At 37.6% G+C, this 23,609-nt stretch overlaps 1 long non-coding RNA gene across 1 annotated transcript in view; it reads right to left on the bottom strand.

Annotated features, from left to right (window-relative positions):
• The window catches only part of LOC102500111 (uncharacterized), a 63,984-nt gene that overhangs the window by 28,303 nt on the left and 12,072 nt on the right, over positions 1–23,609 (bottom strand). The window contains exon 3 of the long non-coding RNA XR_333940.2: positions 9,012–9,103. This is a non-coding gene — a long non-coding RNA (uncharacterized LOC102500111). The remainder of the gene's footprint in view (positions 1–9,011; positions 9,104–23,609) is intronic.

Below are 23,609 nucleotides of genomic sequence, written 5' to 3'. Positions count from 1 at the left end.
CTCCCAGTACACACTGAGCACACATGTGCCCATGATCTGGTCTGGCTGAAGCTAGGTGGTCATGGCATGAAGATCCCGTGTAAAGGGTACTTTCTCTCTCTTTCTCTCTCTCTCTCTCTTCTCTCTCTCTCAACTCTCATAGCAGAAATAAATGGATAAACTTAAAAAAATTTCCTTCCCCAAGGTCATCAATAATCTCATTGGAAATAAGCTGGAAAATTACATCATCATACTCACCCTCTTTTGCAGTACTGAATGCGATTTTCTTCTCTTGGTCCCCATGATACAACCTTTCCTTTTCTTCTTTTCATACTTTTGGCTGCTCCTACTCAGTATACTTTTTCTTCTTCTGATCTTCCTTTAAATGTACGTGGCCCATAGCTAATATACTTTTTTAATACTCTATATTTCTCCCAGGAAATCTCATTTGCTAATACTGCTTTAACATCTTTATTCCAGTTTTTGATTGCCCCTGTTTATCTATTAGATGCCTTATGCTATGGATATTTCTCCATATGCAGAGGCACAGGATGGGACAGTAAGTCTTGCAACTCAGCAAGCATCCAAGTTTGGGATGAAGGAGACAGGGAAAGGGCACATGCTAGTCTTCTAACGACAAGGGATAGAGGAAGAAAGAATTTTTACTGGTACTCAATGAAAGCAATCTCTCTCCTTATATTCAATCTGCTCTAGGTAGGGAGACTGAAGAGGTTGTATCCTCTGCTAGAACATTCCTTGTTGGCATATCCCACTGTGAGAGTATCTAGCATCACTTGTTCTCAGACATGTGTAGTCCCTCCAGTAAAAACTGATTAGAGCAAAAAGAGAGTCTCAATAGGTACAACACCTTCATGTTTCTAATTCATCTATTTAACAAACATTGAGTGACTTAAGAAAATGTTTATAATCAAGAAGGAAGATACATATTAAGTCAATAATTACACAGACCATTAATTACATTAGATACCATAAAAGGAAAACACAGGATGTCGAGATTTTGTAACAGGGACCTTGTGCAATTTAGGGCATCGGAAGATCCTTCTTCAGAAGATATCATTTAACCGAGAGGTAAAAAATGAGTAGGTGTTAGTTAAGCAAATTGATGGCCAAAGAGTCCTCCAGGCAAAGTAATCATCAAAATAAACCAGGCTCCAAAATTGAAAAGCTGTAAGAACTGAAAAAAGACCTGTGCATCTGGAGGTGATAGAAGAGAAGGACTAAAGAAGAGGGGCTTATACTTAAACTGGGGCCCGATCTTGGAAGATCCTGCTAAGAATGTGCGTTAGACTGCAGTTTCATTTCATTGTGTAATAGCTTGTCTTAAAGTTGAGATCTATTAATCTATTCTCAGATTTACCCATTTTTGTATTCTCATGTAACTTAAGATTTTTTTTTTTTTTCTGGAGAGGTTTTTGCTATAGGGTGCATGTGCTTGCCAGAAAGACAGACAGAGACAGAGAGACGGAAAGCGAGAAATCACTCCCCCCCACCACCGGGGGGATGGCCATGCCACAATCCCTTCTCCTCCATTCTCCTCTCGGGATCTTGGGCACGCACGCAGCACACACCCGGCCTGAGTTTAAGCCGCCAGGTCCCGGACTTGAACCGCAGTCAACTACGTGGGAGTCCAGCAACATAGCCATTACGTTAACTGCTGGTCCCATAACAAGTATTTTTGATCAATAACAATACAATATTTCATCTTGAGAAGGAAAAATTGTTGTTGGATCATGTGATAAAAGCATCAGTTTAAGAAAAGTAACATTTGGTACTGCAAAGTGTTTAAAAGTCAGTGATGAATGCGTTTTTACTCTTAACAGTGTGGCAGAATGCAAAGAGCCTGGATCATCAGAATTGATAGGTGTACTGAGCTAATGAGCAGCAGATGTTGGGTAGACAAATATAGATTTCGCAGTTATTTCCGTCATTTCAGTAATAGTTAAGTGTTCAATTAGCACCTGGGTCCTTGTTAACATGCCCTAGAGACCAAAGAAAATATTCTAATCCAGCATAATAACCTCTGACTTTTAAATTCTATTACAAATCTCTTAATGTTAGTTTTTTAAATGCAGATAAGTGTGATTAAATTAAACATACATGCACAAGATACACCCTTGTTTAAAAGAAAATATGCTAATAATAGTTTTTGCAATAGCATATTAAAAAGGTAACATATCAGACTGCTGGAATAAACTTTTTTTTTTAATTGCCAGGTGTGCATGCATTTGCCAGAAAGAGAGAACCACCTAATGAAGCCACACCTCAATCCTTTCTCCATTTCTCCAACATTTTGCCTCCATAATCAATATTGATATTGATTTGAGCAAGAATAATCAACGAATTCTAAATATCAAGCAGGAGTAGAGGATTAACTTAGTGAAAAGAATATTTGCGCCACTTCAAAGTATAATATCTTCCTACATATTGCTTGTTAGTTGCAAAAATGTAAGTAGATAGTACAAAAACCAGACAACACATTGAGTGGTGATCAAAATTAGCATTACAAAGGATCTAATACCTGAAAGGGACACAGCATCACTTTTTTAGCATTCTGACCAGAATGGCATTATCTGAACCCTATTATGAGACAACACACAGAAATTAAAATTCAGGAACATGCTATAGGGTACTTGTCTATAGTCTTCTATATATCAAAGCCATTGGCTGAGGAACTGTTCCCAATGATAGGAGACTACAGAGAAAGGACAATTTCTTGCAATGCATGATACTAAACTAGTCTCGTACTACAACGATGAATGTTACATGTGACATTATCAAAAAGTCATCAAGATTATAATACAGAGCACAGATTTAACAAAACTATGGTATCAGTGTCAGGTATCCTGTATTGTGGTTATGTTAAGTAAATATCCTTGTTCTTAGGAAACATATATATGGAAATTTTGTGGGATAAGGACGTATTATGCATGTAAACTATTTTTAAAGGCTTTAGAAAAATGTAAATAATAATACATGTGAGAGAGAGAATGATAAAGCAAATATGGTAAAATGCTTTAAAAAATGATAAACCTGTATAAAAAGTTGTTTAAGAGGTTATCAAATTTGTTTCTTGCAGCATTTCTGTAAACTTGAAACTATTTCAAAATAAAATTTATATTAAAAAGATGTACAAGAAATGCATGACATTACTGTATTCCAGCAGTACATAATAGTTTATAATAGATTATATTATGATATCGTTTATAATTGTACACAGTTGCACCAAGTTAGTAGGAAGCAAGATTATTTTTTACAGAAAACAATTACTAATGTATTTATTTATTTTGAGAGATTTTAGCTATAGGGCGTGTGTGCTTTCCAGAAAAACAGAAAGTGAGAGATCACTCCCCCAGGGGGGGAATGGTCACAATGCATCCCTTCTCCTCCATTCTCATCTTGGGATTTTAGGCATGCACACACACGTGCCTGGCATATGGTTCAAGTTGCCAGGTCCAGGACTCAAACCATGGTTGACCACATGGGAGACCAGCATCTTAACCACTATGCCACTTGCTGGCCTCTACTTAATTTTATGTATTAATCTATTTAAAAATTTTTTTCTGCATATCTCTTGTTTGTATGAGAAAGGGGGGAGGGGAGAGAGAGAAAAAGAGAGAGAGAGAGCAAGCTACTATGTCCAGGACTGGAACTGTGGCCAGCCATGTGTGAATCCAGCACCTCAACCACCATGCCACTTGCTAGTCCCAAGTCAAATTACTTTACTTTGCAAATTAGTAAACTTTTAAAAATAATGACTAGGGACCAGCAGTTGGCGTAATGGCTATGTTGCTGAACTCCCATGTAGTTGACTGCAGTTTGAGTGTCAGACTCAGTGGCTTGAACTCACACCTGACGCGTGTGCATCCGTGCCCAAGATCCCAAGAGGAGAATGGAGGAGAAAGGACTGCAGCATGGCTATCGCCCCAGGGTTAATTTCTCACTTTGTCTCTCTATCTCTCTCTGGCGAGCACACACACACTGTAGCAAAAACCTCTCCAAAATAAATAAATAAATAAATAAATAAATAAACAAATACAAATAATGACTGTATTTACCCTTATTTAGGATCTGATTTTTTCCCAGCATTTTATTGTTATTAACTTGAGAACAATTGTATATATTTGTGGGGTACGGTGTGATGTTTGTTTACAGTATGTATGTTTACAGTATATAATGATCAAATGAGGACTGCTTCAAACATTCTGAATTCTGTCTTCTAGCTTTTTGGAAATATAGGATAAATTGTTATGACATAGAGTTGCTCTACAGTGTTGTTGCACTCTGGAATATATTCCTTTTATCTTTATTTTATATCTTTTGTATCTTTAATTTGTATCCGTTAAACTCTTCCTTCCCTCCTCTGATTGATCCACCTTTCCCAGCTTCCAGTAGCCACTATTCTGCTCTCTAATCCTATGAGATGAACATTTTTAGCTATCACATATGAGAAAATGCATGTATTTCTCTTCTGTACTTGCTTATTTCAGTTTATCTAATGTCCTTCATGCTCATCCGTGTTTCTGTGAATGACATGATTTCATCCTCTTTATGGCTGAATGGTGTGATTTTTAATTTTTACATTAATGTCTTTCAATCTTACACAGGCTACATCTGTCTGCATTTAGTATATTACTTTTAACAACGAATACTGCAAGTTACATGCTGCAACTGTTTCATTTAATTTTTAAAAAGGATAATACTGCAAAGATGGACCTTGCTTCTAATCAAGATCCCCGGTTTAATAATCATAATGGAATTGCATTCGGAGTGTTATCCAGTTTCAGTGTCCTCCATCAATAAAGTCTTCATTATTTATTTATTTATTTATTTTTGGAGAGGGTGCATGTGCTCACCAGACAGACAGACAGAGACATAGAGACAGAAAGCGAGAAATCACCCCCCAGGGGGGATGGTCACGCCACAATCCCTTCTCCTCCCTTCTCCTCTCGGGATCTTGGGCACGCACGCACACCCGCCCGGCATGAGTTTTAAGCCACCGGGTCCAGGACGCGAACTGCGGTCGACTACGTGGGAGTCCAGTGACATAGCCATTATGCTAACTGCTGGTTCCCAAGTCTTCATTATTTTTAAAGTTATGGTCTGTCGCTGTATTTACCCATTCTTTTATCTCCTGACTATTCAGACCACAAAGGAAGACCATCTATTAGGTTGTCAGAAAAGATATGACACATTTTTGCATAGAAAAAATACATCATGACTTTTCCAATGACCCAATCTAGTGGTCAAAATTGGTATTCTAACTACAGAAAAAATAGAAAAAACACTGTCTTACAAATGACTTCAAGATTTTTATCATTTTCAATGCTCCAAACTGGATTCTATGTCATATTCTTGGACCTGCACAAAGACATTCCTACTATTGCACTATTTATCCTATTTCCTAAGCCAGAAACTCTGGGATTTCTTTTTCTCACATCAGATCAGTCAAAATCCTTCTGGTGATGGTGCCAAGTCTTCCACTTCTTTATTCTGCCCACATGAAACCAATAATTATTTTCCAAAGATTCCAAGTTCCTTTTACGGCATTGTGCCTTTGTACATGTCACGACTTGTCAGGAAGGACCTTCCTTCCTGTGTGAACATCTCTCATGTTCAACTCCTGCAAGTATAGCAGGCAGAACCTTGACTTGTGTTCATTGCTTTGTGTGGTATGGTGGTATTGGAATGTTTCTGTTACCTGCCTGGTGACACCCTGGAATGTGAAATCCTTTGGAACAAGAAGCACGCATTTTCATACATCTTTATATCTTATCCAGCATGTGGAATGTGCATCGCGTAAGACAACTATTTAGTAAATGTACAGTAAATGAATGAAAAGTGGAGAAAAAAAAAACAGGAATAGCAATAGAAAAAAATTAAAGTGCTAACCTCCATCAAAGGAGAGGTAAGAGTTTTTAGCAGGTAAGAGGTAGACTTTTTTTTTCTTAAGGTAAAAATGTTTCCCCCTTTGAAATTCACAGAATATCTTTGTGCATGAACATACCATCAGTTTTTAAAATAGAAATTCTCTAGGTCTAAAGAAGAGTTCTTAGATCAAACTTAGAAACAGTTCATTTCAGTGGAAGAAAGCCTGAATCTAGCTTTTCTAGGGGATACCAGCCTGTCAGGTCCTGCAGGAAAGGTATTCCTCTTGAGGATGCCAACCTCTGTGCAGCTACTCACAGTGAGCTGGATTTTGGCCTGTGACCATCCTTTGTTTTCATGGTTTTTTATAATGCAGACCACCTTTTATTTATTTATTTATTTTATCATTCCACGCCTACTAGCCTGAATCCCATACCTGAGAATTGCCTGCCCTTGTTCTGTATAAAACCCTGCAACTTATCACTTTCCCAGGTTTTTAGACTGAGGCTGGCACTCAGAAACTATTTTGCCTTAGATAAAGAGTCAACCTTTATCTCCACCAACACATGGCCACACCTCTGTCTCCTCCTACGTAAAATAAAGAAGAGAAACTCTGATGGCCCTGAAGTCTCCTATTACTTTTAAACTTTTCTAATTCCAGTGTTCATTTGGTAAATGGTGTAATGGTAAATGACAGATTATCTGGTGGGTTGCCAGCTAAAATCACTCGTCTGTACCATAGATAAAGGTCTCGAAGTTGACAGTGACATAACAACTCAAGGTGACTTCTATAGTGGTTACAAAAACCACACGGTCCTAGGGAGCCACTTAGCCTCAGAAAAGATGGCCATGTCAGTGTATGTGGCCTTCCTGCCAAAAACGGGCCTCTCGAATATCTTTGAATCAAGATGGTAGGCAGAGCTGAAACATTCTAAATAGCTCCCGTGTCTCCTGCTCTCCATTCGTGCAGAAGTAAAAATAGAAGAACACTGCAGAGTAGGTCATTTATAAACTATAAACTGGAAATGCCAAAACATGAGCTTCCCCTCGAGAGGAGTAGGAGTTTGTCATCCACTTTGTGTGCAGGAGGCAACAAGATAATTGATATGCTTGGTATTTATAGCCAGGCAGTGATATCATGCTGGTAATTTGAGCTGCAAAGCAGTGTGTTTTTAAATGCCTGAATAAGTAATAAATTCTGGTTTATACTTAAATGATGCCAACCACCCAAATGAGAAAATAAAACTTTTATGTGATAAATGAATGGAAAAATGCCTATTGGCTTGATGTTTTGCAGGCAGACAGCTAGGTATTCAACTGAATGTTACACATCCATACAGATCACTCTTGGCATTACACAGATGTGGCCTTGAGCTTTGTCAGAGGTGAACCACTCATGGGAAATTATGAGCTTTGGGAGGCAGGGAGGTGAATGAATTGTCTATGAGCTGGGCTGCATCGTCATTACTCTATTGCTATAAAGTCTTCACATTGCTGGCTTGTAAGTAGTCACTGAAATGCATGCACCCTTGTTCTGCCAATTAGACTGTGCGTGAGGGGTTCCAAGACATGATATTCTTGGTCATGGAGATAGCTGCAACATTGCAAAAATGTGTGATACTCTCTATCCCACACTATACTTAGTGCCTCTGTTCCTTACTCTGTCATGTTAAAGTATCCAGAGATTGCCTGGCCCTATAAAGTATGTGTTCTCATGCAAAGACAATTTCTGGCTTGTCTTTTTCCTCATTTCAAAAAAGGTATTTTGAGTTCATTTATTTTATTAGCTCTAGTGGAGGACAGAATATCAAGATTTGTCTGATATATAGAATAAAATAAAACTCTTGGGGCAGTTTTGTTAGTTCAAATGTTTATATAATGGGAATATTACATAAGTTAGAAATACTTTTGCCATATACAGATACATATACTCACTATTATTATTATTAGCTTCACTCTTTAATCTTTTAAAAAGTTACATGTTCAAGTTCTCTTTCCTGTTTTTTTATAACTTATGCCACTAGTGAATTCAAAATGTAGCTCTTATAAATATTGCTTCATTAATTTTCATTTGCCTCATGCAGGTAATTATTAGTTCACTGGTAACTCATGAACCATGAGGATTAATTTTAAGTGAGTTTCTTAGTTTTCAAAAGAAACTGAAATCAGGACTAAGACCAACATCTTGTAAGAGGCAGCTTTGGGGGCACATGCTGCTTCTTAGACGCTGAGCTCCACAGACTGGGACCACATGGGAGGCCTGGCTTAGATTCCCAGTTCAAGCTAAAAGCCAGGCACAGTGGTGTGCACCTGTAATGCCAGCAACTGATGGGATGAAGTAGGAAAATTGTGAGCTCAAGGCTGGTCTGGGTAACTTAGCAAGAAGCCATGTCTGAAAGAACTAGACCACATGATATGTGACTATGTTCCCAGGTACTTGAAAGGCAGAGGAAGGAGTGTCACAACACAGGGACACACTGTCTTAAAAAAAAAAAAAAAAAGAAAAAAAGAAAACTTGTAAGAAATGCACATAGTAGAAAAGTATAATTTTCAAAATGAGATATCCATTAGCTTTGATACTGGTTTTGCTAACTTTGCGCAATGGGAATAAAGACTTTACTTCTCTGAATCTAGTTTCTCATCTTTGAAATAGGAAAAAAAACATTAAATGGGAAAATAATTTTTGAAGATTTAATGTAATTATATAAGAAATTCCTAACAGATGAGGAACACACAGTAAATGCTAGTTCCCTGTGAATTCATTCATCTTAGTAGCCTTAGAATGTATTGACTCTTCCTGATGTCTTTTTTTATTTCTACATCAAGTAGATTAACAACCGTTTCTAGGCTTTACTTGGTATTTTATTTAGTTGCAAAGTCTCACAAAGGAAACTGCTAAGGAGTCAGCAGTAGAGCCTTAGAGAACACTGGGTCACTATTCTTTCAAAAACCCATGCTGTTTACAAATGGAACAAAAGCTATGGGGTTCTCATACTTGCACCATAATGATGTTGCTGAACAATACAAAGAATGAGAGTGAGTTAGAATCTTTCCACTAGTAAAATTCTGAGAAATTCTTCCTGAAATGTTGTATTCTGGTTTCTGATCAAGAATCCAGCCCACTCAGTTTTGTATTACATAATTACCTTATTAAGTGAGAATCTCTTTTGAAAGCTGTTGATCCAGTTTTCCTTACACTGTGTTCTTTGTACAAGTTTGTCTTCAATCCAGCTTTGACCTGGGGAGGATGAAGCATGAAGAATATGTTGTTTTTATCCAAACTGGTACACTCAGCTCAACAGAGATCAGTAGTGACTTTTCTAAGTACATGGTAGGAAGGTAGGAAATCTATTCCTACTCTTTTTGCTGTTAACCACTGTTCTTCATGCAAGTTAGAGAGTAAAACAGGTCCAATTAATGTGGTAATTCATCAGGTTAACTCAGGAAAGGAGAACTCCCTCACCAACTTCACAATGAAACTCCCAAGCTTTCCAGAGCCTAAAATCCTCCAAGTTCCAAAACGTTTTGAGAGTTGAAATGATATCACAAATGGAAAGTGAAATTTCACATCTGACCTTCTGTGATGGGTTGCAGTCAAAGTGCTGCAATAAAAAAAAAATCTTGTATAACATTACCTTCAAGCTGTTTATAATGTTTATGTGAAACAAATTAAATTTGTGTTTAGACTTGTATCCCATCCCTAAGACAGTTCATTGTGTGTTTGTAAATATTAAAAATCAGAAAAAAAAAAACTAAAATAGTTCCATTCTCAAGCATTTTGGATAAGGGACAATCATTCTGTATCGAATTTAAGTTTTAGAGTAAGCAGACAAGGAGACATATTTAATAGACAAGTTCTTTGGTACTAAGGTGAGATGTCTGAACTCTAAGTGTAGATGCGGGGCTATCTAAAAATAATCTATAAATGTTGAGGCTAAGATAGTAGGTAAGACTTCCTGAGAAGGAGATGATAGTTTTTCCTCAAAAATTAAAAATAGAACTACCATATAATTCAGCTATACATCTGAAGGAAATGAAACCAGTATGTCAAAGAGGATCTGCACTCCCATGTTCATCGCAGCATTAAACACAATAGCCAAGCTACAGCTTATTCAACCTGAGTGTCCATCAAGGAAAAAAATGAATAAAGAAAATATAGTATGAACACACTAGAATATTATTTGGCCTTAAGAAAGGAAATTCTGAGACCAACAGTTGGCTTAATGGCTATGTCGCTGGATTCCCATGTAGTTGAACATGGCTCCAGTCCTTGATCTGGTGGCTTAAATTCATGCCGGGCATGTGTGCATGTGTGCCCAAGATCCCAAGAGGAGCATGGAGGAGAAGGGATTGTGGCATGGCCATCCCCCCTGTAGAGTGATTTCTTGCTTTCTGTCTCTCTGTCTCTCTCTGTCTGTTTGGGGGTCCCGAGCGCCCGAAAGGAAAAACCTTCTCAAAAAAAAAAAAAAAAAAAAGGAAATTCTGTCATTCACAACAACACGAATAAAACTGGAGGACGTTAAACTAAGCCAGGCACAGTAACAAAAACAGTATGATTTCACCTATACATGGCACCTAAAAAAGTTGAACTCACAGAAACAAAGAACAGGATTATAGTTATCGGGGGTTAGGAGCAGGAGACTGAGGAGATGTTGACCAAATGATCCAAATTTTCTATTAGCTAGGAAGGATAAGTTCAAGAGATTTACTGAACAGCATGATGACCATAGTTAACAGCAATGTGCTGTATTCTTGAAAATTCCTGGGAAAGCAGATTTTAGGTGTTCTCATACCAAAAATGATAATACATTGGTAATGCATATATTAATTAGCTTGATATAGCCATTTCACACCACATACATATTTAGAAACATCATGGTGTACATGATACTTATCATTACACAAGTTTCGTTGATTTTTTTTTTGAGAGGTTTTTGCTGTAGGGCACTTGTGCTCACCAGAAAGACAGAGAGAGGCAGAGACAGAAAGCAAGAAATCACCCCCCAGTGGGATGGCCATGCCACAATCCTTTCTCCTCTATTCTTTTCTTGGGACCTTGGGCATGCACGCACACACACCTGGCATGAGTTTAAACCGCCAGGTCTGAGACTCGAACTGCAGTCGACTATGTAGGAATCCAGTGGCACGGCGATTATGCCAACTGCTGATCCCAAGTTTTGTCAATTAAAAATATAAATTTTAAAAGTTGCACAGAAAAAAGGAGAGGTTTTGTTTTTGTTTTTAAAAGTCAATAGGAAGTCTCCAAAAAAACTTAGCAATTAGTAAGGACAGTGTCCTAGTCCATATGTCTAAAATGTTCTAGAGAGATCAGAATGGAAACCTATTTTTATTGAAAGAGTAGAGAGAATTTTAATAGGCAAGAAGTTATGAAAGGGAGAAGGGATAAAGTTTCATCTTACTTTTGTCTGAGAGTTTTTCTGACCTCTGGCACACTGCAGGGGAAGTGGGGTGGGTGTGAACTCAGTGGTCACTAGCTGACATACAGTACTTTGGAGCAACAGCACAGTGCCTAGAGCTTTACAGCAGATTCCAAGTTCATATCCCAGAATTTGTTGACTTAAATACCATTAATAGACACTAGTTCTATAGTTTTCAAGAGTGATGTCCTCACTATTTACTATCTTCGAGTACTTTTTCTTTTGGTGAAAGCACACAAATACGTATGTATGAATAAATAAATACATAAATAAGACTTGAGCAAATGAGTAGAGTTGGTTTAAAACATGCAACCCTATTGAGGAAAAGATATGGAGAGATCTCTGTAAGCTCATGTTCTCCCTGCTTCAGAAAAATGGCTTCAATAAGTATAGCCTGAATGACAAAGCCCTGGACTGTGGTTAATTAATGAATTCTTTTGGCATATCAGGAGTGGGAGTGCTGGCCATAGAGCCCTCATCTTTTACTCTGGCTTCTTTAGACCTGCTTATCTTCCTAGCAAATCTTAAAAAAAAAAAAAAAAAAAAAAAAAAAAAAAAAAAAAAAAAAGAGAGAGAGAGAGAGAGAGAATTAGTTATTTAATTTTATTTATTATTATTATCTTTAAATTTTACTAGAGAGATACACAGAAAGAGGAAGGGAAGGTGAGAATGCAAGCTGCCAGGTCTGGGGCTTAAACTATGGTCAGCCCTGTAGGAGTTTAGCACCTTAACTATCCTGCCACCTGCCGGACCCTTCTTATCAAATCTTATCTGACTCTTTGGTATATGCATTTTTAAATAACTTGAATATTGTTGGTACCTTCTTAACAGCTTATCCATGTTAAGAAAAAGAATATTCAACACCCCATTTTAAACCATGGTAAAGACTATTCAATGGGTACAGGGATCACTGCAATGGCATTTTACAGTGGAGGAGAGTGATGAGGCTCAACTCTGAATATAGCATGGTGAATTGGAATTTATAAAGGAGCAGACTGGGGGTCGATGGATAGGAAATTACTAAGAAGAGACAATCAGGGGGCAAGTGACTTATGGCTTAATAGACTTGATAGGATTCTTGCTGAAGACAGGTCAGGGTGATCAGATATCACCTGTAGGATGGCTGAGAATGAGGAACCTGATCAGATATCAAGAGTGATGAGATATGGAGGAAGGGAATACTAATGAAACTGACTTACCAGGGTTCTTTGCTAAAACTGAGTTTTACAAGAAAGTACACACACAGATCTAGGAGAAGTTTCTGGAGCCTAACTAAGATTTGGCCAAGCAGAGATTTGTCATCAGACTTACAAGTCTCCCTTTATTGGAAGCCAACCCTAACACTGAGAAGTAAAGGTACTTAAGGGCATTCTCTCTGTGGAAAGTCCTTGTCAACATAGCCAAAGTTATTTGATCAATGAATTCCAGAGCCAAGTCAATCAGAAGAGGGAGCTGAGTTCCTTAAGTAACAGGAAAAACCTGGACCCACATATTCAGTTTCCTGCTACTGGATTCTTGAATCTGCTTTCTTCCTTCTCTTCTTGTATCCTGATTATCCTTGGGATTTTGTGAACTATGTCTGTAGTCTTTCAATAAATTCCCTGGTTTTGTTCAGACTAGTCAAAATTGGTCTCCACTGCTCTCAACCAAAATAGTTTGACTAATTTAGTAAATGTTCTCACAACTGAGATGAGTTAAAGTTAAAGCAAGATGTGTTCCTTGAAGATTGCATGGCAGAATTAGCATTCTGTTTGGGGGGGGGGTGGATTTTTTTTCTGTCTTTTGGTGGAAGATTAGAGACTGTTTCCTGCTCCATCAGAAGTCCTGCCGGTTCCTCCACTAGACTGTAAGCTTTATGAAGGAAAGTAACATTGCTGACTTTCACACCAATAAATCCTATGCACTTATTCTGTAGAGGGCCTGGCATTTAGTTGGTGTGGGAATGTTATAGAATGAAAACATTCATGAACTAGACACCTTGTCGTACTTACCATGACATATTCTGCAAAACAGGCTAAGCTCTACTATATTTTAGTCACAATATAGCCACTAATACTACTTTTTTTCATTTGTTTTAAGGCTTCCATTCATATTGCTTTACAATTTTCTTATTCTACTAACTTTGGAGCCTAAGTTAATGCCTTTGCTTTGAAGGATGAAATTCATTCTGAACCCACATTATGAGCACAAGATCATAATTTTACTCAAATTGCATTTCAAATATGAAAAAGGAATAAAATCAAGTGCAGAGTGATTTTAAAGGTAACAAATAAAGTAACTACAAGTAGCTGACTGGACAAACTACCCTTTCTGATCCTTTCCTCCCTGTGAGAAAGTGGGGCAAGCACACTCCATGTGAACCTCTTAGTGGAAAATCGGTCTCTGTTGGTAGGCATCTAGTGTAGCCAATGCAGTTTGCAAAGCATAGAAATCTGTAATCCCATATTCTGAGCTTGGCTGGAAAGAGTTTTTGAGGCAGTATTATCTAGTGAGTGATCTGCGCCTGTATTAAAACAGCTGCAAAGCAGCTGGATCCTGCCTTGACTGTTGACACATGTTTTTCTTCTTTCTAAGACAGAACATACGTAAACATCTGACCTAAGGACAAGGGTTCCCATTGTGAGGTGCTAGAAAATGTTATACACCTGGCATTCTGGAAAGGATACACTAAACCCAAACCTAGTTGTAGCATTGGCCAACTTCCATGATGTACAATGTTTCTTGTATGGCAGATTTTCAGCTATCAATGTGATGTCAACCAGCTCACAAAATTCCTGAAAATGTATCCATTAACTTTCATGAACTGGTGTGAATAAACTCTAGCACACACTGATTCTCCTCTGTGGAGAGTGCTTGTCACATAACTCAGCCCATTATAAAGTTGAGTTTCATTAATCCATCCATACTTATACATTCATTTGCTAAACTAATATATATGAAGTGTCTTATGATGAGAAGTAGAGATAAAAATATGAACTCTAACCTCTAAAGGTTAACAGTCAAAAGAAACACACCATTTTTAAAAGAGATTTTTGCTATAGGACACATGTGCCTGCCTGAGAGACAGAAGATGAGAAATTGGATGGCCATGCGGCAATCCCCTCCCCTCCAGTCTTCTCTTGAGATTTTGAGATGCGTGCACACACGCCCTGCATGAGTTTAAAGCCACTGAGTCCAAGACTCGAAAACCAGTTGGCCATGTGGGAATCCAGCACCTTTACCACCTTTACCACCTGCTGGTTCCAGAAACACACTTTGTACATACTTGGTACATAACATGTACATACCTCTAATATCATGTGTACTTGTTATCCAAGAGGAAAGATGTAAAAGTACTAAATCTATCTGAGAAAGTCAAAGAACTAATATTAACAACTTAGGCACTTAATGATCATGTTTTAGCAACTAATATGTACCAGAAACTGCTAAGTATTTGAAAATACCACAGCAATTTAAACAGAAAGATAGTAAGTAAATGATTACAATCTGTATGAGTAGTCATAGAAGTGGATATTAGATAAAAGAAGCAACAGAGAGGCCCAAGCCACTGGGCTTGAGCTCATCAGAGACCCTGCTCAGCCTGCTGTGGGGAAAGAAGGGCTGCTCTGGCTTTCAAGAACCAATCCCTGGGACGAGCAGATGGCAATGGTTACATCGCTGGACTCCCATGTAGTCAACAGCAGTTTGAGTCCCAGATCCAGCAGCTTCAAACTCATGCCAAGTGCCTATGCATGCGTGCTCAAGATCATGAGAAGAGAATGGAGGAGAAGGGATTGTGGAGTGCTATCTCCCCCCGCCCACCACCCCAGGAATAATTTCTCACTTTTGCTCATTCTGTCTCTCTCTGACTCTCCACAAGCACATGGACCCTATAACAAAAATCTCTCTCTCTAAAAAATAAATAAATAAACAGATAGATAAATAAATAAATGAATGAATGAATAAATAAGTAAGTAAATAAATAAATAAATAAATAAATAAAGCATGGCCAGGGCCATCAGGTGGTGTGGTGATTAAGGTACTGGATTCCCACATGGCTGGCCATAGTTTGAGTCCCAGACATGACAGCTTGCTTTCTTACTTTCCCTCTCTCTCTCTGTCTCTCTCTGGTGACTGCATGTGCCCTATAGCAAGTCAAACAAGAATACTAATAAATAAAAGTTAAATCAATAATTCTTAAAAAGAGAGAGAGAGAGAAAGAACCAACCCTTGGAGACTACAATCCCTGAGCTAGATGAGATACACAGTGGAAGTTACTGCCCACATGTGCTGATGTCATGCTCCCCCTCGCCCATTCAGAAGCATCAGGAAGGCATAAGCCACTCATCTTGAGCTCATCAGGGATCCCTGCCCAGCTGCTGTGGAGGAGGAGTTGCTCTCTGGCCTGTATGGCAGTGGTCTACCACCTTACAGTCTACCTATCCAGTTCCACCTCCAGTCACATTGGGAGCAGAAAGATTTAGGTAAAAAAAAGAAGTGGCTATCAGAAACAATGATGTCACACAAAAAGCATAAAATCCACACTGCTGAGAAGAGTTCAAAGGCTCTATCTAAGTCATAGGGTCCCTTCATGTCTCTCTAGACTCATTTTTTTGCTTTATATGCAATCCACATTCTAATCTAACTGAGATCTTGAAGTGCCCATGAAATGCCTATTTCCTGAAACTTAGGCTTTTCTCTTCAGGAATCAAGTGGTATTGAATATTTCCATGTAACTATTTTGAAAGAGGCACACAAGAGCAATCTTTGCTTACCTTTCTGTATGACTTCCTTCTTTTTGTAACTTTTTGAAAATGTTATATAATTTTCACATAATAATAAAATCTATGATTTTATTTATGCAGCAATTATTTTGCTTCTCAGATAACTTGAGAACTTTATTTATTTATTTTTTTTTAGCTTTTTGCCATAGGGCACGTGCATTCACTGGAGAGAGACAGAGAGAAAGAGAGACTGAGAGGGAAAGTGATAAATTGCCTCCCAGAGGACACAATCCCTTCTCCTCCATTCTCCTCTTGGGATTTTGGGCACACAGGTGCACATGTTTCACAATCATGTCTATGTATGGAGTTATGGTTGTAAATTATAATACATTTTTAATGGGTTTTTTTCTTGGATCTGGAGATTCAGGCTTTTTTGAGAGTTTTGGAATATTTTCAGTCATTATCTTTTATAACATTGCTACTCCTATAGTCTCTCAATGTTAGCCTTTCTGGACCTTTAGTTAGACATAAGTTAGACATTTTCATTCTGTCCTACATATCTTTTAACAGTTCTTTGGTAGTTTCTATTTCCTTGTCTCTTTAATTTATATACACATATTTCAATTAATTAATTTTCTTCTAATTTTCTGTTTACCCATCCATTTTGGTTTCATTTTAATAAACTATTTTCTATAAGCGTCACTGTCTTTGATTTACAAATACAATTTTTTCTGATAGATTTTTTATTGTTTGCTTATTTTTATATAAGAATAAACTAGGATCTTAAATTTTCACAGTAGGATACTGACATGATTTCTCATAGTCAGCTGTCTTTATGATTAGAAATGTGAAATGTAAGGACCAGCAATTGGCGTAATGGTTATATCACTGAATTCCCATGTAGTCACTTGCGGTTCAACTCCCAGACCCAGTGGCTTAAACTCACGCCAGTCGTGCATGTGTGTGTGTGCCCAAGATCCCGAGAGGAGAATGGAGGAGAAGTGATTGAGGTGTGACCATCCCACCAGGGGGTGATTTCTTGCTTTCTGTCTCTCTCTTTCTGGTGAGCGCACACGCCCTATAACAAAAACCTTTCCAATAAAGAAATGTGAAATGTCAACATTAGAAGTATATATAAAAATCACAAGTTGACTTTGATACAATATTTGTCCTAAGATTATCTGGGATATTTGACATTGCAAAATGACTGCTTAACAGACATGTTCATTTTCCACATTCTTTTAATTTCTCTGAACTGCATTTTTGCCATAAACTAGCCCTTAGCAAAACAATAATGGTATCATATTTCTCTTATTTACTGAACACTTTCTTCATGTCATATAACAACTCAGAACAATGTTATAAAATACATACTAGTATTATTCTCATTTTACACAAGGAAAATTGAAACTTAGAAAGATTAGAAAATGTGTGCAACAGTTATAAAACTTAATAGGCCTCACATTCAAATTCAGCATTGTGCAACTCCAAATCCCAAAACCTTTTGTACAATGGCATGAAGTAATTTACCAAAATAGTACTTCATTTCCTTTCCATAAGGACTAAGGTGAAAAATTCCTGTTTAAATCAGTGTAAGAAAAAGATTGACACTGTAATGCAAATTATATGCTTACTGCTATAAGATCATTACAAGTATAAAGCCTCATATGATTCACAGATACTTGGTAACAAATATCAATTTACTTTTAATAAATGTCTTGTTCTACTTTTTTTTATTTTATTTTATAGCTTATTTTATTCATGATAGAGAGCACATGTGCTCACATGAAAAAAAAAAGAGAGAGAGAGAGAATGATTGAAACCACCCCAACAGGGTGGGACAATGCCACAACTCTCTTTCCAAAGCCCTCCTGTTAATCAGGATCTTGGGCACACACACGTATCTAGTATATTTTTGAGTCAATTGTAAGATCTGAATCCATGGTTGGCCGTGTGACTTTCAGCACTGCAGTTCAGTCTACCATCAGCTGGGCCTGTATATATATCTTTAATATTAAATCATTTCAGATTTTACTTTTATTTATGTTTTACTTTCTTAGGTTTTTGTTATAGGGCATGTGTGCTTGCCAGAGAAACACAGAGGTACAGAAAATAAAAAATCACTCCCCACAGGGAGAGGGCCATTCTGTAATCCTTTCCTCACCATTTTCCTCTCAAGATTTTGGTCATGCATATACATATGTCAAGCATGATTTTCAAGCTGCTAGGTCAAGGGCTCAAACAATGGTCGACCATGTAGGAATCCAGTGCCTTAACCACCACACCACACCACCTGCTGGCCTAATTCAGATATATTCTCTTTTTCATTTTTTTGGGGGGAGAGATTTTTGTTATAAAGTGTGTGTACTTGCCAGAACAGAGAGACAGAGACACAGAAGTGAGAAACCACCCTCTGGGCGAATGGCCATGCTACAATCCCTTCTCCTCCGTTTTCCTCCTGAGATTTTGGGCACACACACACACACGTACCCAGAGTGAGTTTGAATCCTCCAGGTCTAGGACTTGACCCACAGTTGAGTACATGGGAGTCCAGCAATGTAACCATTATGCCATCTCTGGTCCCAGATTTCAGATATTTTTTAAAGTAGTCAAAGCAGGTCTTAAAAATGCTAATGTGCTAAGAATGAGAAATTGTTTTGCCTCATTACTAATAGTTCAGTTCAGTAAAAATTATTAATTTAAAAAAATTGTTTCAGGAGTCATTTTTATTTGGGATATAATGTTAACTATGATACAGCTCCATCTCTGAGGTGTTTGAAGATACATATGTCATCAACTTGCTTCCAAACTAAGGTGTGATCTTTTGTGACTTTCTTAGGCTCATACATTAAATACTATGGCTAACAAAGAACTTTCCTATAACCAGATACCAACCCCATTGAGTTCATACCACATAATCCTCAGTGTTCTAAACTAGGACTTCTCTCTCTCTCTCTCTCTCTCTTTTAGAGAGATTTTGCTATAGGGCATGTGTGCTTGCTGGAGAGACAGAGAGACAGAAAGTGAGAAATCACCTGTGAGGGGAGATGGCCATGCTGCATTCCCTTTTCCTCCATTTTCCTCTCAGGATTTTGGGCATATGCACACATAGGCACCCAACACGAGTTTGAAGCCACTGGGTCTGGGTCTTGAACCATGGTCGAGTACATGGGAGTTCAGTGACATAACCATTATGTCATCTGCTGGTCCCTAACCCAGGGATTTTATTATCACATTTATCTGCCTTAGGGCATTATTATCTTTTATTTAATCTTTGCTGAAGAAGTATTTTAAAAGGCTGTCAAGATATTTTGAGTGGCCCCATTCAGGGATTATGACCAACAAAGACTTTCTGCCCAGACTTCACCCTCCTGTCCCCTAGATTTGGCCAGGAGCCAGAGAATACAAGGGAACTCATGGAAATGTCAGATGAAGAATCAAAAATATGTATAGTGACAAAGCTAACAACGATGCTAAAGAAGAGAGACAATGAACTCTAAAAGATGCAGGATAAATGAGACACCGAGTTCTAGGAGGTGAGGAAGCTCTTGCATGATCAGAAAGAGGACATAAACATTAAAAAGAGTCAAATGGAATTTTTAGAGATGAAGGCCGTAATATAGGAAATCAAAACTTCTCTTGAAAATATCAAAGGCAGATTATATCATGTAGAAGATCAAATCTCAAATGTAGAAGACAGAACCTCTGAGCTAGAAAAATTCATGGAAAAGACAGAAAATAACCAAAAAAAAAATGAGAATAACACACGAATGATACTAGATACCATTAAACGCTCAAACATCCAGATCATTGGTAGCCCAGAAGGTGAAGAAAATATTAAAGGCACTGATAATCTATTCCACGAAATCCTGGAAGAAAACTTTCCAAACCTAGAGAGGCACTCAAATACCCAGATTCAAAAAATACAAAGGACCCCAGATAAAATCAACCCAAGAAGATCTTCCCCAAGGCACATCATGGCCATATTGACCAAAACCACAGACATAGACAAGATACTAAAATTGGCAAGAGAGAAATGTCAAATTACTTTCAAAGGGTATCCCATAAGGCTAACATTGGACCTCTCATCAGAAACAATGTGAGCAAGGAAAGAATGGGAAGATATATTCAAAATGTTAAGTAAAAAACAATCTCAATCAAGAATACTATACCCAGCAAGATTATCTTTCATATGGTTAAAAAAAAAGACACAAACATTCTCAGATAAACAAAACCTGAAGGAATTTACCAACACCAGATCAGCTTTCCAAGAAGTGCTGAAAAGAATGCTATACCAGAAAAATTAAGTTGGGCACACAGAAATAAGAGTACAAAAAATAATCAAGAGAATGGTCAGCCTAATGGTAGGGGCAAGTTCAGAGTTGAATGTTAACTTCCAGAGTTTAAATGGAAAAATCAGAGCATAGTAACATTACAAATTCAAAAGAGGAGAGATTAATTACATGAGTCCAAACTAGTGAAAGAGAATTTTTTTTTTTTTTTAACTTTAGACTAAAATATTACTGATGTCCTTTGATGCTTTGGGTTCCATATATAAGGATTTTTGTCTTCTCTTGAACTGTTGATAGGTTCATCTACATACTACTTGAACTGAATCCTAACTTTGTTGTGGCTTAAGTTTTAAGCAAATTTCTCTCTTGTTTTGTTTTCTGATTTTTTATCTATTAAAGCTAAATTTTTTCTTGAAATTAAAAAATGCATTAAAAACTACCTATTAATATCCATTTAATGACTGTAGTAAGCTATATAACCCCAGCAAAGTGCTGCTTTATAGTATGCTCACTTTTCTCACTGAGGTTTATGCATAAAGTCAGACATGCATTCATAGATACATATATATCGGTTGTGCTTTCCATTGAAAGTCTTTAAATTAAGATATTTAGTGAATCAATAAAATGTGAAAAAAAGTCATGGAAAACAACTGTATAGACTAGAGACAGTGTGGGAGAAGGGGGAGAATTGGCAGAGGGTGAGAGATAGGGAATCGAGGAGGGAAAAGAAAGCAAAATATATAACAAAAAAAGAAATAGAATATTACTTGTTGATAACATGTATAGTAATATCCTTGATTGAACCAATATATAATTCTAGATGGAAAAATCTCATTTTGTATACTGTATTGATGTACAGTGAATGACTATAAATAAATAGATAGATAGATAGATAGATAGATAGATAAGGTTGTCAATAGCCAAGAGAATCCTTTTTTGTAATGTAGTCATTGCTATCCCATTTGTGACCTATCATGATTACATTGCAACTCTTTCATCATTGCAAATGTATATCTTTTAGAGTAAACTATATTTTTTTTCAGTCAACAAGTATTTTCTAAGGTTTGTGATATCCAGAATTTGTATTAGAAGTTACAAAATTTAATAAAGTAACTAATTAGGGAAATAAGTTAAAAACAATAAAGATGAAAAATATTCGAAAATAAATAACCTAAATACAATTTTAAAGATGTACTTATGTGATATATGCAGGCTAGAGAGGTGTATTTCTGTGCACATATTAAGTAAAATGACAATGCATAACTTGGCATTAATTAGACAGTATTGTATTTTAACTGACAGTGAAAAGGTAAGTGTCTTCTCTAGGATAGAATTGGCAGGAGCAGGGAATGCTAGCAGGAGAATAAACAAGGAGAGTGTTGTCCTTGAGAAGCTTGTATATTAGGGAATAGGAATCAGAGTCATTGTAAACCAGGCAAGAGGGGCAAGAGGGACAGTTGTGTAGGACGGAGGCCAACGCACCATTTCTAGAGCCACATTAACCCTAGTTAAAGGAGGCCATTGAGCAGAAAACCCTAACTTTTAGGTCAACGCTACTGAAAGACCAAGAATAATATTACATTTAATTTATTTTCAAAGGAAGTGGCAGTTACATTTTCTATTTATGTCTGTCTTAAGATATCAGTTGTTACATTTACCTAGACAAAAACAGTCAGTGATTAAAGACAAATGGCATAGGCACATTTTTCCCTTAAGAGATAAAAGAGTCTTGGACTGGAGCAATGGGTATGGGGGAAAAGTCCATTCATTTCCCCAATGTATGTCCTAATGAAATATTTCCATGTGGGGCTAGTGGGGGCACAGTGGTTAAGGCACTGGACTCCCACATGGCCAAATGCAATTCAAGTTCTGGACCTAGTGGCTTAAAAATCAAACCAGGCACATGTGTGTGCATGTCCAAAATCCAGAAGAATGGTTGAGAATGGATTGTAGCATGGCCACCCCCTCTCTGGGGAGGGAGATTTCTTACTTTCCCTCTCATTTTCTCTCTCTTTCTCTTGCAAATGCACACACCCTATGGTAAAAGCCTACAAACAAAAATGAAAAATTATCCAAGGAAGCATTCCTAAAATATAAATGATGACTGCAATAGAGGAGAAAATCACCTTCTACTTCATCTTACTGATTACAGAGCTCAACCCTAAAAGCAGCTCTAAATGGCCTATGTGTTCAATACTATATATAGCTATGATGTCAAGAGACCATGAGGTCAAAGCCAGTCTTACTCGTATAAGGAACGGGTAAGGAACTGATGGCGGCCTATGCAATAGTACTCCAAAAGTAACAGGAAAGTTGCCTATTACTCAAAACAGCTCTCCTACCTACAGGCTGATTCCTGCTTCCTTTACAAAAGAGGGTTTTAGTCTTTCTAAAAAAAAGAGGGGGGGGGTTTAAATGAAAATACCTTCCGCGATATAAGGAACTAGTTCAAATTTACTTCAATGATGAACTTGATTCAATCATGTCGATAGAATATTCACTGTCAATCTAATGAGATTGCTTAATGACAGCACAGCTATCTTTGCTCAGAGAAAACTGTATATCTCACTGTCGGAAAAGCCATGTGCATATTTGCATATAAAAATAGAGAAAAATGCATCCTAATTTTTGGACAGCCCAATATATTTAAGTGTGGAGTAACATAAATACCTGGATCACTGATTTACTTGTTAAAAGAACTTATTAAAATAGATCAGGAAATGCAGCATGAGTTTTTACAACCACTTGTAACAATTTGGATATTGAGTAAGATCTAAATCACAACCTCAATACCTCAAATTAAAAATAATTTTAGAAATTACAATTCTGTTCTTTGCCATGTCTACTGCAAGGATGAAGACCATTCTCAGCAATTAGACCATCAACATTCCAGAGAATCTCGACACCACTGAAGGGACACACAGTTATTGTGAAGGGCCCCAGAGGAACCCTGCAGAAGGACTTCAATCACATCAATGTAGAGCTCAGTCTCCTTGGAAAGAAAAAGAAGAGGCTGCATGTTGACAAATGGTGGGGAAACAGAAAAGAACTGACTACGGTTCGCATTAACTGTAGTCACATGCAGAACATGATCAAGGGTGTTACACTGGGCTTCCGTTACAAGATGAGGACTGTGTATGCTCATTTCCCCATCAATGTCATTATACAGGAAAATGGGTCTCTGGAGGAGTCCGACCCGGCAAGGCCCCAGGATCTGTCTGAGCCCCCCAAACTTTGAGCTCCGTTTCTGGTCGGATCAACACGTTGGCAAGGTCACTGTTGTTCACCTCCTCCCCCCCCCACCTTGGCAC

The sequence above is a fragment of the Tupaia chinensis genome, unplaced genomic scaffold (genome assembly GCF_000334495.1).
Source record: "Tupaia chinensis unplaced genomic scaffold, TupChi_1.0 Scaffold000117_2, whole genome shotgun sequence".
Classification (NCBI taxonomy): domain Eukaryota; kingdom Metazoa; phylum Chordata; class Mammalia; order Scandentia; family Tupaiidae; genus Tupaia; species Tupaia belangeri.
This window is presented reverse-complemented; position numbering and strand designations above follow the sequence as displayed.